The following is a 6,521-nucleotide window of genomic DNA, read 5'->3' on the forward strand; positions in this document are numbered from 1 at the left end:
GAAAGGTTGAGAGACTGGGTCTAATTTACATGAGGCTAAAGGACAGATCAGATCAGAGTTAATGAAGAAGTTTAAAGCCTCACCACAGTGTAAGACCACCAATTCACTCATCTGATTGTAGGTGATTTACATTAGCATCATGTAAAAGCACCATTCCTGTTATCATTTATTGGGTGGTGATTACATGAGGTGCTTATCTCAACTTGATCTTTGAAGCAAAAGAGATTGTCCTCTTTTTACAGATGGAAAAACTGGGGCTTAGAGAGTAAAAACCACTTGAGCAAGTCATGCAGCCAGAAAGCAATGAAGCTGAGACTTGAACTTCCATCTGTCTACAGATCCCATCTCTTACTGCAGGTAACAGACGGCCTGGTGCAGGTATGACCTGTTCACCTCTCAAAACAAGAGCAAACACGTCAGCGTGGGGTTTTGGGGCCACTTCATGGCCAAAAGTGCTCCCTGCCACTGTGCATCCTGCAAAGTGTGGTTTCAGAGCAGCCTGATGTCTTTTGAAGCCCAGGATCTATTGTAGTGACCACATTGCATTGTTGTTTTTATTTTTATTTATTTATTTAGTATTTATTTTTGAGGGGGAGGTTGCAAGCGAGTGAGGGGAAGAGAGAGAGAGAGAGAAAGAGAGAGAGAGAGAGAGAGAAGAAGGGTTCACCCAGGGCTCATGCTCACCCGAACTAGGGCTTGAGCTCACCTGATGTAGTACTCGAACTCACCAGTTGTGAGATCATGACCTGAGCCAAAGTCAGATGCTTAACAACTGAACCACCCAGTCTTTAAAGTACATGTACAGGGGCGCCTGGGTGGCGCAGTCGGTTAAGCGTCCGACTTCAGCCAGGTCACGATCTCACGGTCCGTGAGTTCGAGCCCCGCGTCGGGCTCTGGGCTGATGGCTCGGAGCCTGGAGCCTGTTTCCGATTCTGTGTCTCCCTCTCTCTCTGCCCCTCCCCCGTTCATGCTCTGTCTCTCTCTGTCCCAAAAATAAATAAAAACTTTGAAAAAAAAATTTTTTAAGTATATGTACAAAAGTGGAGCAATCTCACCTGTGACCCAGGGCTCTAGTTGCCTGGTGTGACTCCCAGGGAGATCCCACTGGAAGATGACCCTCGGTGAGAATCACTGGACCCTCCACTGCCAGAACTGGGTGAAGTAGGGCATCTCAAGTTTGTCTGGTCTTCTCTGTTCTCAGAAGCTGAGAGCGCAGAGAGAGCTGGCTAGGCCCAGCTGGGATTAGGGAAGGGAAGGGAACTAGTATTTAAGAACATGTATTATATTCTAGGAATTCTAGTACATGTATTTGTTTAATATGCACAACAAGTCTTTATGGTTGGTATTATCATCGCCCCATATTATGGAGTGAGAAACTAAACTCATAAAGATCTGGTAAGTTGACCCAGGGCAAAGAAAGCTTCAGCCCAAAAATAACTGGCTCCAAAATCTGTCAGGTTTCTATTCCAGTCTCTGACCTCCCACAGGTGCTAGCTGCTTCTAATGGCCCACTGAGACAGGAATCCCCAACTCAACCTCTGAGCAGAGTGTCCAAATGGTCTTCTTCTTCCTAGGGGCTCCCTAACCCCCCACAGAAGATGATCATCTTTCATCTTCCAGCTGTATTTATTTCTCTTTCTCCATTCTTCTTACCCTCCTGTTTCCATCTAAGCAGGAGCCCAGAAGCCATAGCCAACAAGTCAGAAGCCAAAGCAAGGCTCTCACCCCATCTTCCTCCAGCTACAGAAAGAAGAGAGGGGTCTTCACTAAGCCTGAGTGCAAAGGAAGAGTCACCAGGAAAGCCTGGAGATTGGGGACTCCATCCTCAAGCTGGCCTTGGTGCAGGCTGTGACCTCTCCAAACTTTCCTCCCTGATCCCTGCTTCCTTGGGAAGCTCTCACACCTGCAGGTCCTGCTGGGATCAAGGAGGAAGTGGGGGTGGGAAGCCAGTGCCCTCAAGATTCTATTCATTGTCTGGGATGGAGTCTCTCAGCCTACATCTGACCTCCCCTTCCTTGCCAGACACAGACCTCAAACTCAGTCTCTTTGGAGTGTCGTGTCCCCTGTTGGATTCAATTCTTAGGAGGTAGTTTGCAGTCCTGGGAAGAGCTCAAAACCAGGAGTCAGGGACCTTTGCTCTATTTCCAGTTCTGCTACCAATAAGCCACTAACTTAGCTTTTCTGGGCCTCACTTTCCTCCAGTAATTATTGGACCAACTGGTCCCTTCTAACATTCTACATTGCTTCTCTGAGTTCTGTAGCTCCTGATACCTATTCCACATCTCCCTCCCCGAACCAACAGTCCCTTCTCCCCCCAGTAGTCGGATGTCCTTACCCTAGCCAGACCTGCCAAACTATAAAGAGTACAAGGCAGTGGATTTGTTGCTGTTATGATTTCTTTTCAGGCAGGAAGCTGAATTTAAATTGTGCCCAATCAGTAGAAATGCTGGGATGCTCAGGTCTTCTACACAATGGATTATATAAAAACAGCTCACTTCTTAATGCCGTCTCTCTTTGTTCCTGCTCTTTTCCAATCACTCAGTCAAGTAATATGTATTAAGTGGATGTGTCTGCAAGGCATGGTGCAGAAATGTAACCCAAAATGACAAGGTTCTTGTCCAGGAGGAACTTACAATTCCACAAGGATACAACCCAGACAGGAGCATTAAAGGCAAGCTTGCTGCCTTCTTCAGCGAGGAAGGACAAAAGATTTCTCACTGCCTTTTAATGTTTCCTTTACCCACTTTCGTTGTTAATTTCATAGTGATATCATGTATCTGGTACCTGTCTTTGAGTCACAATGCTTCCTTCTGTCTTCTTATCTATGATGGAAATCAAGCTGCTCAGAGACACCAATCCCCTCTCCTGCCTGGGCCTCACCTTCCTACCTGGATGTGTTGACCTAATTTCCGCAAATCTGCAATGCAAAGACAAGGGTTTGAAGGCTGGGACATGTAGTCTGCGTCTGTCCAAGCAAAGGATGATACTACATACAGGCAGAGGTTGTAGAGACAGTGGAGATCTGCCCTCCTCATGGCTGAGGTCTCTGGCTGCCAGGTGTCTGTGTTCTCTGAATTCCCTCACTAAGCCTGTTAGAGGGCAAGTGCTACTTGCTGTCTCCCTCTTCTCCTTTAGCCCCAATGTCTCAACATCTGCTCCATAAATAATAGTTTCTCTAGAGCTCTTTATAATTTACAAAGTGCTTCACTTGTATTTTCTCATTTAATCTTCTCAACAATGCTGTGAGATAGGATTATTATTGCTCCTTCTTTACAGATAAGAACCTGAAGCTCAGGGAGACTTAGTGAGTGGCCCAAGACCTCACAGCTGGACCCAGCTGAGCTGTGCTGGAACCTAACTGAGCTCTTTCAGCCCGAGATGCTCCCTCATGGTCTTCTACATGAAATCCGAGGGAGAAACTGCCTCTCGCCTGGATCTTCACTCTCCTAAGACGTCACAGCACCACACTCTCACTCCATCTACTTGTACTGCACATGAGCCCAGAGCACAAACACAAGAGATAGGGCTCAGCAAAGGAGTAAGAGGAGGGGCAACAGATGAAAATGAGTCAGGGGTGTGCTTGTGCCCACTCCCCACCTGCTGGTCTGAGGCCCAGACCAATGCAGTTTCTTTGGTGGCACTATTTTAAAATGTAGAGTGGGTTTTGAAGGGTTTGTTTGCTTGGGTTTGGGTTTGTTTTTTGTTTTCTTTTTTTTTTTCTGGACAGAAATAAAAAAGAAACATTAAGGAAAAAGTAAGTCATTGGCCAGGAGTCCCCTACAAAAACAAGAAAGTACCTGGGTGTGGAAGAAAAACCAAGCCAAGCTAGGGAGGCAGAAGGGAGGAGTCCCAGGGCTAAACTATTCTCATTGACTACTGGAGGTTGGTGTGTGTTAGGCAGGAGAAAGGGTGTCTGGAGTTTCCCTGTGAAAAGGATGTCTGTCTACTTCACAGCTGCTGAAGGGCCCCACAATGGGGCCTCTAGGTGAGCCTCTGGCTGGGGAGCAAACCTGCCACAAGTGTACATTGGGTGGGGCCTCACCTGACAACCCCCATGAGGCCCATAAAGAAGACAGCCACACGGGGAGCACCCTGGGAGTATAGACCAGAGTCAGGAGCCATAGGGGAGGAGTGTGACAGGCCAGTTCCCATCCATTCCTACATGGACTCTGCTTCTGAGCCACTTTCCAGCCACCATGAGAATACACTGGCTACTTTGTCAGTGAGCCAGGAAGTGGGGCTTATGAGGAGGTGCTCAGGGAGCAACGAAAGGTAAAGAAGAGACATAGGGCAGAAGGAAGGGCTGGACCCCGAAGATGTAGGGGAAAGACAGGCAGGTGACCTGAAGGTGGGATGGAGAATGAAGAATAAAGCAGAGAAGGGTTTCTGAGGCCAGATGATGAACAGGCAGAGAAAGGAGATGGAGGAATAATTGGGACTGGGGGAGTGACTCATTAACATGTGGAAACAAGAGGACACAGTGCTGCCATCCCCACCTCCTCCCCCTGGTGGCTACTGTAAAACTAATGGGCATCAGGAGAGGACAGGACACTGGCACTCACCTGCCACTGGCCCCTCTCCCTCTTCTCTCTTCTCCCTCTCTCTTCCCTGCTCCCAGCAGACTGGGTGCAGTTTCTCACCTGACTCCTTTAACTGCTGCTTTCCACCTCTGTTGGGTTCTTTCTGTTTGTTCACCTGCCACATTCAAGGGACTGAAAATCCCAAAGTGGAGATTCTGCTTCTAGTTCCATTCCTCAAGTGCTGGGCTGCCTGTTGGAGTGACATCCACACTAAACCACAGTTTCTTCATTTATGAGACTCCCATGAGAGTTGTAGGGGGATAACAGAGCAATGTAAAAGAATTGTAAGATCACCAAAGGATCAGACACTTTAGATCCTAAGTTTATTTCAGGACTGAACTCGTCAAATCCCTTGAAGGGGAGATTCTTGCCCCAGACGCTCTGTGCCCTCTGCCATGTGTCTTGACCGAAGCACTGTGGCTTGTCTGTCTGGCTTCCATACCCCTTACAGCTGCCTGGCCCCAAATCAGAAGAGCCAAGAGTGAGCCATGCTTGGGGGAGAATAGGTGGGTTTACCAACATTTTCTAAGCAATTAATCCAGACTGGGGTCAGAGACAGGGACCTAGAGTCACAGCCTGAGAAGTTTTATTCCTGAAGCAGATCTAGGCTTTTAGCACATAGAATCATCTAGCTGGATTTTCAAGGAGCCATTGAATATGCATAAGAGAGAGACAGAGAGACAGAGAGAGACGGGGGGGGGGGGGGAAGAGGAGAGGAGAGGAGAGGAGAGGAGAGGGAAAAATAGCAGAGAAGCAAGAGAAATGGTGGCTAAAGACAAAGGGGAAAGAAGACCGCAGGGACTGTGGCATAAATGTGGTTGGATAGAGACTGGGGAAAGGATAGGGAGAAATGAGGAGCAGAAGGAAGGTTCTGGGAGAGAAATAAAGAGGCCGAGAGAGCAGAGCCAGGAGCTGGTGGCGCAGGCAGATGGAACAACAGAGACAGAGAACAGAGCCAGAGGAGTGGGCACGCAGCGAGGCCTGGCAGCCAAGCCCTGTGGGTTTCCGTGGGAAGCAGATGCTTCCAGGGACCAGCAACCGATGGTCCCCAAGCACGTGGATCCTTGTTGACTCCAGGCCCAGGGCAGCCTCCTCGGCATCCAGCCTTAGCCTGGAGGAGCAACCCAGGTTCAGAGAGGTAGATGAACAACAGCCCTGCCCCTGTGGGGCTCCACTGCTTCTCCTCCGTTCTCCCCCAGCCTCCACCACCCCTTTGTGGGTCCTGGGAAGCCATAAGCTGTCACATCACGCCTGGAAGAAAGCAGGCTGTGTTGGAGGGGTAAGTGTGAGCCACAGCATGGGTGTGCAAGTGTGTGCAAGGGTGTGCAAGCTGGTGGGAGGGGCAGGGGATGCGGAGCAGTAGCTCTGGCAGCATGGAGCCTAGTGCCAGGAGTTTGCAATGTGCTGGGATGGGATTGATCCCCAGCAGGGTACTCCTGGCCAAGGGGAGCAGGGAAGGCCATTCCTTCCCCTCTGGGTACACACCATGAACAAACTGCAGCTTCCTGCTGCCAACATTTTTTTCTTTTGCCCAAGCCACTGGACTGCCACAGCCCCTTCTCTGCAGGAAGGAGCTGGAAGTAGGCTGGGGTTCTAGGTCAGAAGAACCTTGGGGCTTCCGTGGCCTCATTCTCTCCCGCCGCTACTCACAGGTCACTTTCCAATTGCTGCTGCAGACAGAGAGCAGTATGTACAAGACTCTGACTTGGGAGACCCCACCCCTACCCCCAAAATGCAGTCTAGTAGGAAGGAAGCTCAGAAGGATCTGAGAAGGAGGTTTTCACGAGCACCAAGCCCTCTCTCCAGTCCAAAGGCTATTTCCATTCTGTACTCCACCACCCACCTCAACACCCCTCCAACAGCATCCCCAGAACACTGCAGTGACCCCCACAACAGGCTCCCCAGCTGTGCCTGGGGCAGTCCCCCAGGCTAGAGGAGTCC

Source organism: Lynx rufus, unplaced genomic scaffold, assembly GCF_022079265.1.
Source record: "Lynx rufus isolate CCGP_SWC_20201006 ecotype Redwood Valley unplaced genomic scaffold, mLynRuf1.p SCAF_9, whole genome shotgun sequence".
Classification (NCBI taxonomy): Eukaryota; Metazoa; Chordata; class Mammalia; order Carnivora; family Felidae; genus Lynx; species Lynx rufus.